Raw genomic sequence first — 12,652 nt, 5'->3', positions numbered from 1 at the left:
TGTCAAAAGTGTACTTGTTAAGTGCAAGGATTTCAAAAGTGAAATTTTGAGAGTACAGAATTTGTATGCTCTTGTCAGAATAAAAGGGAAGGATAACAGTTTTACAGACCTTGGTTTTTGAGAGTTATTGAGGCCCTGGTTAAGAAAAAGGAGATGCATAGCAGGCTTCGAGAAGAAGAAGCAGCAGGTACTAGAGGAGCATAAGAAATGAAGCCATGAGGTTGCTCTAGCAGACAAGTCGAAGGTGAATACCGATGGCTTCTATAGATAGATTAAGAGCAAAAGAATAACAAAGGACAAAATTGGTCCTTTGCAAGATCAGAGTGGTCATCTATGCATGGAGCCAAAAGATGGGGGAGATATTGAGTGGATTTTTTTTTGCATTTGTATTTACTTGGGAGATGGACACAGAGTCTATAGAAATGAGGTTATAGACCAAATGCAGATTACAGAGGAGGAGGTGTTTGCTGTCTTGATGTAAATTAGGGTGGATAAATCTCTGGAGCTTAACAAGATGTTCCCTCAATCCCTGTGGGAGGCTAGTGCAGAAATTGCAGGGACTCTGGCAGAGATATTTAAAACACCCTTAGCCATGGGTGAGGTGCCAAAGGAATGGAGAATAACTAATGTTCCCTTGTTAAAGAAAGGATCTAATAATAAACTGGGAAATAATAGGCTGGCCAGCCTGTTATCAGTAGTGGGTAAATTTTTGCATGGTGTTCTAAGGGATTGGATATACATGTATTTGGATAAACAAACTGATTAGTGATAGTCAACATGTCTTTGTTCATGGTAGATCTTATCTAACCCATCTTTTTTGAGGAAGTTACCATGAAGGCAGGGCAGTGGATATAGTCTACAGCGACCTTGGCAAGGCCTTTGACGGGGTCCCACATGGGAGATTGTTCCAGTAGGTTTAGTTGCTTGGTATTCTAGATGGAGGTAGTAAATTGGGATAGACATTGGCTTTGCCAGAGAAGTCACAAGAGTGGTAGATGGTTGCCTCTTTGGCAAGAGGCCTGTGATGAGTGGTGGGTCACTGGGATTGGTGCTCAGTCCATTGCTATTTGTCATTGATATCATCAATGATAATGTTGTAAACTGGATCAGTAAATTTGTCATTGACACCAAGATTGGGAGTGTAAAGGACGGCAAAGAAGACTATCAAAGTTTGCAGGATTATCTGGACCAGGTGAAAAATGGCAGATGAAATTTAATGTAGAATCGTGAGGTGTGGCACTCTGGGAGGACAAACCAGGGTAGGACTTACACTGTGAGTGGTAGATCACTGACGAGTGCAGTAGAATAGAGCAATTTGGGAATACAAATATAAAGTTCCTTGAAAGTGGATTCATGGGTAGATAGGGGTGTAAACACTATTCTCCTTCATAAGTCAAAGTATTGAGTTCAGGAGTTCAGATGTTATATTGAAGCTGGTGAGGCCTAATTTGGAGTATTGTGTGCAGTTCTGGGCACCTACCTACAGGAAGGATATCAATAGGACTGAAAGAGTGCAGAAAAAATTTATGAAGATGTTGCCAGGACACAAGGAACTGTGTTATAGGGAAAGGTTGAATAGGTTAGGACTTTATTCCCTAGAGCATAGAAAATTGAGGGAGGTTTGATAGAGGTATACAACGTTATGATGGGTATAGATAGGGTAAGTGCAAGCAGGTTATGGGTTAAATGTAAAAGGTAAAATGTTTAAGTCAATAAGTCACTGGAGCTGAATTAGGCCTTTCAGCATATTGAGTCTGATCCACCCTTCCATCATGGCTGATGTACTTTCCATGTCAATCCCATTCTCCTCATAATCTTTGAATAACCAAAAGCCTGTCAACAACCGACTAGGCCTCCACAGCAATCTGTGTCAATAAATTCCATAGATTCACCAACCTCCGGTTAAAGAAATTCCTTCTCCTCTCTATTCGAAATGGAAAGTATGATAATCACGTTGAATGTTAAAATGAAAATGCAGATTTGCAGGATGCAATCATCTAAAGCATTGTATGAACGCAGTTCATTATCTGCGCTCAGTGATGCACTGATTTTGTTCAATTACAGTTAATCATACCTCAAGAGGACCACAACATTGTTGTAGGGTTTGGAGGCTTGTGTGCCTCAATGACCCAGACAGCTATGTTGGCTTTATGCTTCGTTTTTGGTAGGGTCACCCATGCCAAACAGGTCAAAGGGAAAGGCCAGAATAAGAGTTCTTGTTTCACTGATCCTCCAGGTTTGGTTTCAGCTCAAGGCTAACAACTTGGACTGATGAAACAAAATTGTTACAGAAACAGCAATGAAAGATCTTTCTACATCTAAGTGCGATGGTATTCCTGAATCTTCACCCAGGAATGTGCATGATTGACAGTAGTGAAAACCAAGCTACTGACACAATGAAGGAAACCCTGAACACCGCCAGAGATGGAGGACCTTCATTGCTGCACTGAACACCAGTGGTGTAAAAGAGAAGAGAGAGAGAGAGTGACAAAGAGTCAATCATAAGGACGCAGCAGATGAACTACCCTGTCGATAACTCTTAGGAACTAATACACATTATAGTACTGTAGAGGTATTGGTAGTTTTCTAATTTGTACTGTATTTCACGTAAATACATGAATTGTTACTCAGTTAATTGGGTAAAAACGTACTGGTCCTGCTGTCTTCTGATTAACTGGAATCCACTGTACTAAAAATGATCATTTTGCAACAATTCTTTTTACCTGGCTAAAAAGGGACTTTGCTATTAGGTGTTTTTTGTTATTTGAAGACTCATTACTTAATTAATCCCACAGGCCTTACCTTTATATATTAAAGATTGAGACACGAATATAGGAGGGCATATTAAAAATGTTTGTAAGGAATACAAATATTGGCTCTGTGATTTTGGAAGGAAGGAAGCTATAAACTTCAGGACAATATCAACGAACTTGTCACTGGACAGAAAAATAGATTCAGTGGTGACTGGTGTAAGCTAGTGCAGTAGGAAGTTGCAATAAGAGAAGGCCATGCACAATAAATGAAAAGATATTGTAATGTATACAGGGACTTTGAACTGCCTACCTGAAGGACAGGTGATATAGGCAAATGAGATGCTTTCTTTTATTAACTGAAGTACAGTACAGGAGATTGTGCTAGACCACGCACAAAACTAGCTAAACCACAGATTTTGGATTACCACCTTAAAAGATGTACAGAGCAGATAAGGGGACTTTGCCAAAACAACAAAATGATATCTTCGAGAAAATACTGGACAGGATAAAGTTGCTTTCTTTGGAACCGAGGAGTCTTAACAGAGATTTAACTGTGGAATTAAAATTAAAGGCCAGGTAAATCAAAGCTCTTGTACAGTTAGAGAGGGTCAAACACCACAGGAATGGAAGCAAAATTATTAGAAACCGATTTAGTCAGAAAAAGTTCTTTTACCAAGAACGGTATTGCAGACTAAATGAGTGGTAAAGGCAGAAATCCTTCCCAAATTTAATAAGTGCTTTGATGTGTACTTGAAGGTACTTGTACTTACTACAAAAATCGATCACTAAAATAGAATTCAAAATAGTATACGGATAGCAACTATTAAAAACCAACTGAAGAATGAAGGAGTGAGATTTGTAATAATCAGTCTCATTGGAACTAGTCAACAATGTGCTTTGTCAGTCACAATACCCAGTAAGCTAGATTCACATGGTATCTTTAGTATGTACCAACACACCAATACAGCAATACTTGTGGGTAGAACAAAGAAATTGCAAAGGTAAAAAAAGCCCTGATGGGAATTATATACAGGCCTCCAAACTGTAACCAGGATGTGAATGACAAATCATCACAGGAGACAGGAAAAATATGTAAAATGGGCAATGTTGAGATAATCATGGGGGAGTTTCAATAAGCAGGTTTATTGAGAAAATTTGGTTGGTGCTAGATCCCTCCCAAGAGGCAAAATGGTAGAATACCCACGAGGTGACTTTATAGAGCAGCTTGTGGTTGAGCACTCAAGGCATATTGCAATTCTGGATTGGGTATTATGTACAGACCCAAATTTGATCAGGAAACTTAAGGTAAAGGTACCTTGAGACACCGATCATAATATGAAAGAATTCACCTTGAAGTTTGAGAAGAATGTAAATTTGAATCTATCATTATTACAGTGGAGTAAAGAGAATTACAGAGGTATGAGAGAGAAGCTGGCCAAAGGTAACTGGAAGGAGGGGCACTAGCAGGGATGGCAGCAGAGCAGCAATGGCTGGTGTTTATAGGGAACAATTGGAAGATGCAGGGAAGATATATCATAAAGATGAGGCAAGGGAAGTCAAGGACACCGTAAACACAAACCATTCCGCATGTAATAGAGCAGGATTGGGAAGTGTTTAAAAACAAACAGCAGTCAAATAAAAGAATCTATAATGAGAGAAAAGATGAAATATCAAAGTAAGCTATATTAAGATAATATAAAAGAGGAAACAAAAAGCTTTTTCAGATATATAAAGAGTAAAAGAGAGATGACAGTGGACATTGTAGCACTGGAAAATGACACCAGAGAGGACAAAAATATGGCGGAGGAACTTAATGTTTGCTGAGTTTTCACTGTGGAAGACACCAGCAGAATGCCAGAAATTATAGAGTGGCAGGGGGCAGAAGTGAGTGTTGTTACTATTACTAGGGAGAAGGTGCTTGGGAAGCTGAAAAGTCTGAAGGTAGATAAGTCACTTGGACCAGATGGACCACTTTGCTTGACCATTTAAATATGCAGGAACCATCACAGACTCTCACAATCCCGTCATTTCAGTTCGAGGCTGATATGAGGGCATCTTTCAGGAGCATGAAACCACAAAATGCATCCGGTCACCTGTGCTGATTAACTTCTCACTTGGACAGTCTGAGATGCCAACCGGCTTCGAGCAGATCTCACTTACACCAGTGCCCAAGGAGAAAAATGGTAGCCTGCCTCAATGACTATAGTCCAGTAGCACTTATATCCACAGTGATGAGAGGTAGGTGATGAAACACATCAAGTCCTGTCTGAGAAGTGACTTGGATCACCTCTTCACTCAACCCTGGAACACCTGGACAGCAAAGATGCATGCATCAGGATGCTCTTTACTGGTTACAGTTTGGCATTCAATACCATTACCCTTGTGCAATACGTCCTAGTGCAATTGGATTGTCAATATCCTCACTTGCAGACCTGTCAGCTGGGATTGGCAACATCTCCTCCACAATCTCCATCAGCACAGGTGCACCGCAGGTCTGTGTGCATAACTCCCTGCTCTACATGCTTTACGCTTATGACTGTGTGGCCACACACAGTTCCAATGCCATAACAAAGTTTGCTGATGATACCACTGGCGTAGGTAGAATCAGAGGTGGTGACAAATCAGCATAAAGGAGGGAGTTTGAAAATCTGGCTGAGTAGTGCTGCAAAAACAACCACCTACTCATAGAACAGTACAGCACATTACAGGCCCATCGGCCTACAGTGTTGTGCCCACCCTCAAACCCTGCCTCCCATATAACCCCCCCACCTTAAATTCCTCCATACACCTGTCTAGTAGTCTCTTAAACTTCACTAGGGTATCTGCCTCCACCACTAACTCAGGCAGTGCATTCCCCGCACCAACCACTCTGAGTGAAAAACCTTCCTCTAATATCCCCCTTGAAATTCCCCTTACCTTCAAGCCATGTCCTCTTGTACTGAGCAGTGGTGCCCTGGGGAAGAGGTGCTGACTGTCCACTCTGTCTATTCCTCTTAATATCTTGTACACCTCTGTCATGTCTCCTCTCACCCTCCTACTCTCCAAAGAGTAAAGCCCTAGCTCCCTTAATCTCTGATTATAATCCATACTCTCTAAACCAGGCAGCATCCTGGTAAATCTTCTCTGTACCCTCCTATAGTGAGGTGACCAGAACTGGACACAGTACTCCAAGTGTGGCCTAACTAGAGTTTTATAGAGCTGCATCATTACATCGCTACTCTTAAACTCTATCCCTTGACTTATGAAAGCTAACACCCCATAAGCTTTCCTAACTACCCTATCTACCTGTGATGCAACTTTCAGGTATCTGTGGACATTTACCCCCCGATCCCTCTGCTCCTCCACACTACTCAATGTCAGCAAGACCAAGGAGCTGATTTATTGACTTCAGGAGAAGGAAACCAAAGGTCCACAAGCCAGACCTCATCAGAGGATCAGAGGTGGAGAGTGTCAGCAACTTTTAATTCTTTAGTATTATCATTTTGGAGGATCTGCCCTGGTTCCAGCATGCAAGTGCAATTATGAAGAAAGCATAGTAGTGTCTCCACTTCCTTAGGAGCTTTCAAAAATTTGGCATGACATCAATTTTCTACAGATATGTGGTGATGAGTATATTGACTGGCTGCATCACAGCCAGGTATGGCAATACCAATGCCCTTGAATGGAAAATCCTACAAGTAGTACTGGATATGACTGGTACAGGAAAGCAGTATCCATCACCAGGGATCTCCACCACCTAAGTCATGCTCACTTTTCACTGTTACCATCAAGGTGGTGCAGGAGCCTTTGGCTTCACACCACCAGGTTCTCAAAGTTATTACTCCTCAACCATCTGGCTTTTGAACAAAGGGCAAAAACTTGACTCAACTCCATTTGCCCTATCATTGAAATGTTCCCACAACCTATGGACTTACTTTCTAGGATTCTTAATCTCATGTTCTTGATATTTATCGCTTATTATTGTTACTTTCTTTTTGTATTTGCAGTTTGTTATCTTTAGCACATTGGTTGAACATTCAAGTTGGTGCTGTCTCTTATTGATTCTAATATGGTTATACTTCTATTACGGATTTATTGAGTATGCCCTCACAAAATGAGTCTCAGGGTTGTACATGGTGACATTTATGTAGTTTACTTTGAACACCCCAGGACTCTGAAAGAGGTAGCTGATGGAAGCATTAGCAATGATCTTTCAAGAATCACTAGATTCTGGATTGGGTTCTGAAGACTGTAAGTTGCAAATGTAACTGCACTTTTTAAGAAGGGGGGGGGGGGAGGCAGAAGAAACAACATTGTAGGCCATTTAGCCTGACTTCAGTGGTTGGAAAGATGTTAGGGTCTATTATTAAGAATGAGGTTTCAGGGTACTTGGAGGTGTATGATAAAAGAGGCCAAAGTCAGCATGGTTTTCTAACAGATCTGTTGAATTCTTAGAGGAAATAACAGGCAGGATAGACATAGTCAGTGGATGGTGTTTATTTGATTTTCAAAAAGCTTTTGACGAGGTGTCACAATGGAGGATGCTTAACAAGAGCCCATGGTATTACAGGAAATATACTAGCATGGATAGAAGAATGGCTGACTGGCAGGAGGAAGAGAGTGGGAATAAAGGGGGCCTTTTCTGTTTAGCTGCTGGTGACTAGTGATGTGCCACAGAGGTGGTATTGGGACTGCTTCTTTTCACATTGTATGTCTATGATTTGGATGTAAGAATTTGAGGGCCAAGTTTGTGGACGATACAAAGATAGGTGGAGGTGAAGAAAGCTGGGTGGCTGCGGAAGGACTTAGATTGGGGCAAGAAGAGGCAGGAGGAATATAATGTAGGGGAATACATGGTCAAGCATTTTGGTAGAAGGAGTAAAGGCATGGACTACAGTACTTTTTAAATTGAGGTGCTGGGGGACTTGGGAGTCCTCGTGCAGGATTCTCCGAAGGTTAACTTGCATGTTGAGTCAGTGGTAAACAAATGCAATGTTAGCATTCATTTTGAGAGGACTAGAATACAAAAGAAAAGGTGTAATGCTGAGGCTTTATAAGCCATTGGTTAGACCTCACTTGGGAGTATAGTAAGCAATTTTGGGCTCCTTATCTAAGAAAGTATATATCGGTATTGAAGAAGGTCCACAGGAGGGTCATCAGAATGATCCCAGAATGAAAAGGTTAACTTAAGAGGAACATTTGATAGCTCAGGGCCTATACTTGCTAAAGTTTAGGAGAATGAAAGGGGATCTGCAACCCCTCAAATACTTAAAAGTCTGGATAAAGTGGATGTAGTGAGGATCTTCCCTGTAGTGGGGGAGTCTAGGACCAAAGGGCACAGCCTCAGGGTAGAGAAACATCCATTTAAAACAGAAATAAGGAAAAATTTCTTTAGCTGGAGGGTGGCATATCTGTGGAATTCATTGCCACAGATGGCTGTGTAGGCCAAGTCATTGGGTATATTTATGGCAGAGATTGATATGCTCTTGATTAATCAGGGAGTGAATGGCTATGGGTAGAAGGCATGAGAATGAGGCTGAGAGGGTTAATAAATCAGCCATGATGGTATGGTGGAGCAGACTTGATGGGCAGAATGGCCTAATCCTCTATATCTTATGGTCTTAGTAATTATATTAATAATTATATTTTTACATATAACATTTTATTTGTACTAAAACTACCAATATATGGCAGAGAAGGAAAAAAAAGCAGAAATGAAGTTGTTTCAAGAAATGAACAAAACACCCTTGGAGAGATGTTTTAGGGAAGTTTTAAGAAGGAGGTGGAAAACAGGTAATTACATCTTCCATTATACTTGGAGGACAGGTGGGTTGTGAGAGAGGGAATCAGCTGGACTGGCATATTGTCTAATCTGCAACAGAATACGTGCAGTTGTTTGCAGGTGATGTGATTATGAAGGAAAGAGTTCAAGAAGCGAACAAAAGGGTCAGACAGCTAAGCTACATCATCATCATCCCCCTGGTTATGTGAAATCTTTAATGATGCGTTTGCTAAGAAGAGATTACCTCAATCTTTTTATGAAGCTACTATCTCTCTAATTCTTAAAAAAGATAAAGATCCTACTTTATGTGCATCTTATCGCCCTATATCACTATTAAATGTAGATTCTAAGATTCTTACAAAAATTTTAGCCATTAGATTAGAAAAGGTACTATCACAGATTATTTCAGAAGATTAAACTGGTTTTATTAGGAATCGGTATTCCTTTTTTAATGTTAGAAAATTGATTAATATAATTTATACTTCATCACCCACAATCTCAGAATGTGTTATCTCATTAGATGCTGAAAAAGCTTTTGATAGAGTTGAATGGACATACTTATTTAATACATTGAGAAATTTTAATTTTAGTCCCAACTTCATATCATGGATTAAATTAATAAATTATAAACCTGTTGCTTCTGTTCTTACAAATAATTATAGATCCTCTTTTTTTCAATTATCTCGTGGTACGAGACAAGGCTGTCCCTTAAGTCCTTTATTATTTAATATCGCATTAGAACCTTTAGCCATTGCTGTTCGTGAATCTCCTAATATTTTTGGTATTACCCGTAATGAGAAGTTATACAAATTATCACTTTATGCTGATGACTTGCTGTTATATATTTCTGATCCTGATAGGTCTATTCCCGCTATTTTATCCTTGTTGGCTCAATTTGGTAGCTTTTCTGGTTATAAACTAAACTTGGATAAGAGTGAATTATTTCCCTTAAACGCACAAACTTTATTGAATGACAGGATACCATTTAAAGTTGTTACTGATAACTTTACCTATTTAGGTATAAAAATTACCAAGAAATATAAAGATTTATTTAGACTGAATTTTTTACCTATGCTTCATCAAATTCAACAACTTACTACAAGATGGTCTCCCTTATTCTTATCATTAATTGGTCGGATTAATGCTATTAAAATGATGATTTTACTGAAATTTTTATACTTATTTCAAGCCTTACCAATTTTTATTCCTATATCTTTTTTCGATAACATTGATTCAAAAATTTCCTCATTTGTGTGGCAAAATAAAAGCCCCAGGTTAAGTAAAAAGCAATTACAAAAATCTAAAAAAGATGGTGGTTTAGCTTTACCTAACTTTAGATTTTATTATTGGGCAAATAATATTCGTAATTTAATGTATTGGAAATTAGATTTGGATTCACCACTGTGCCCGCAGTGGGTAAATTTGGAATGTAACGAGGTAAAGGGATATTCTCTATTCTTGGTTCTTTTCTTCCTGCTGATTTAGTTAAATTCAATAAACAGATATCTAATCCTGTTATCAAACATACATTACGAATTTGGTTTCAATTCCGTAAGTTTTTTACTTTGAAAAACTTTGTTCTTGATAGCCCTATCTTACTTAATTTTTTTTTCAAACCTTCCTGGACAGATCAAGCTTTTAGCATATGGAAAAGGAAAGGTATAAAATGTTTTCGTGATTTTTTTTGAAGATACTTTGATGTCCTTTGACCAACTTTCCAACAAATTTAAATTACCTAAATCTAATTTTTTCAGATATCTACAAATCAGAAATTTCTTACATAAAGTTCTACCATCTTTTCCCAATTCAACTTCAGCGGATTTCTCAGATTTGATTTTTACCTTAAACCCTTGTCAGAAGGGATTAGTAACTTTTATTTATAATATGATTATGAAGATACAACCAGAAATATCAGATAGAATTAAACAAGAATGGGAAAAAGAACTTCGATATAATATTTCAACAGATAAATGGGAAAAATTTTTACAAATGGTTAATTCCTCTTCTATATGTGCTAAACATGCTTTAATACAATTTAAAATTGTACATAGAGCTTATATGTCTAAAGATAAGCTTGCTCGATTTTACTCTTATATTAACCCTCAATGTGACAGGTGTCATCTCGAAGTGGCTTCATTGACCCACATGTTTTGGTCATGTCCCACTTTACATAACTATTGGAAGGACATATTTGTTACCATTTCTTCAATTTGGAATATCGATTTACAACCTCATTTTATTACTGCAATTTTTGGTATACCAAATGAGGATGGTATTCAGTTTTCCCCTTCAATCAGACGAATGATTGCTTTTGTAACATTAATGGCCAGAAGGTCTATATTACAAAACTGGAAAGAAGTAAATCCTCCTACCACGTCTCAGTGGCTTTCCCAAACTATTTCATATCTAAGTTTGGAAAAAATCAGAAGCACTATTTTTGACTCATCAGTCAAATTTGAAGAAACTTGGGGACTGTTTATTCGACATTTTCATATGAATTAATCTGACCTTTTCCAGACCTTCTTTCTGCTTATTCTTGTTCAGGTATGGAGTTCCGGAGTTTTTTTGACACTATCACATACTTATAAACTGTTACTATTGCCCATGTTAGTTTAGTTTAGTGTTTTTTTATCATTATACATTTTCTTTTACTTATTTTCAATTTTTTTTTCTTTTTTGACGATTATTTTTGTTTTTTTTCCATATATATATAGACTTGATTGATTAATGTACTTTTTTCTGTTGATGTTTTAATAAGATATTATCTTATTACCAATGTAATTTCAAGTCTATTGTATTCATAACCTATTCATTATTATGTTATGTTTTTCTTTAAATATATATGAAACTTAATAAAAAGATTGAAAAAGATAAATTATATGACTGTACAAAATAGATAGCATCAGAAGAGTATTTTGCACTTTTCAATCACTGCAATTAACATGTCCTCAAACTTTATAAAATTTGAAGATATAGGAATAGTTAATGTTGTGCGCAAAGTCAAGAGCACAGTTTAAGATTAAGCAAATAACAATGTTGATTGCTCATTGCCTTCCTTGCCTGTGTGGGAAGCTAGATATGGTTATAAAATCTTGGTAGGGTCTTAACATTTCACTTTTCTGATGTTTAATTACAGCCAACTCTGGTTCACCTGTGATTTCTTAGAGGTCTTAAACTACATGACATTGACAAACCAATGGTAAACCTTCATCACAAATGTGTAAAGGGTTTTTGATGCCTTAGGACAATATCAAAAGCTGTACTTTTTAGATAATGAATTAACAGATTACATTCCAGGCAACCTTATAGGAGCAGGAGGGCAATCATCAATACTCTTCAGTAGGTGATTGAGTAATCTAATGTGGGTAAAGTGAGGCTCTATTGCAATGAGCTAATACATGTAGAATTAAGGCAAAGATCACATGAATCAAGTGCAAGATCAAACTGTCAAAAAAGTGCTCGGGAAGAAGTTAGAAGCTGGATGGTGTATGGTCATCACCAAACTGTTATGGAGAACAAGAATTGTAAAAGAAAAATGTATCATTGGTTGGGGCAAGCAATGGAGATACAGCAGTATCTTTGAGAAATTATACAATGCGATGAATGATTAAAAAATTGGCAGAATTGTGAAAAATCATTCAATACTTCTGCCCACTTTTAAAGCTAGTTGAAAAGAAAGCCAACAATAAAACATTGTCATAGAATAGAGAGCAATTTAACTACAGATGAAAATGATATTCATAATATACAGAAGACATATTAGACATCCTATTACACATAACTGTGTAATGACATTAGCCTAGTTGTTGTAATTGATCCATCCAAAAACCTCCCACACCACTAAATTGGAAGTGAATCAGCTAAATCTAAATAGAGCAAACTATGAAGGCATGAGGCATGAAATGGCTAAGACAGATGGGAAAGAAACATTAAAAAGATACGACAATAATCACGCAATACCAAACATTAGAGAATGGATGCATAGTTGACAAAGGGGGGAAGAAACAAGTGACATGACAAGCCATTGTGATCACGACAAGGAAAAGGCTACGAAGATTGTAGATGCACTGATCAGTATCTCCCAAAGTTTCAATGATTCTTAAAACGATTCTCATAGATTGGAAAACAGATTAGAAAT

The sequence above is a fragment of the Hypanus sabinus genome, chromosome 4 (assembly GCF_030144855.1).
Source record: "Hypanus sabinus isolate sHypSab1 chromosome 4, sHypSab1.hap1, whole genome shotgun sequence".
In the NCBI taxonomy this organism is placed as follows: domain Eukaryota; kingdom Metazoa; phylum Chordata; class Chondrichthyes; order Myliobatiformes; family Dasyatidae; genus Hypanus; species Hypanus sabinus.
Note: the sequence above shows the minus strand (reverse complement) of the source record.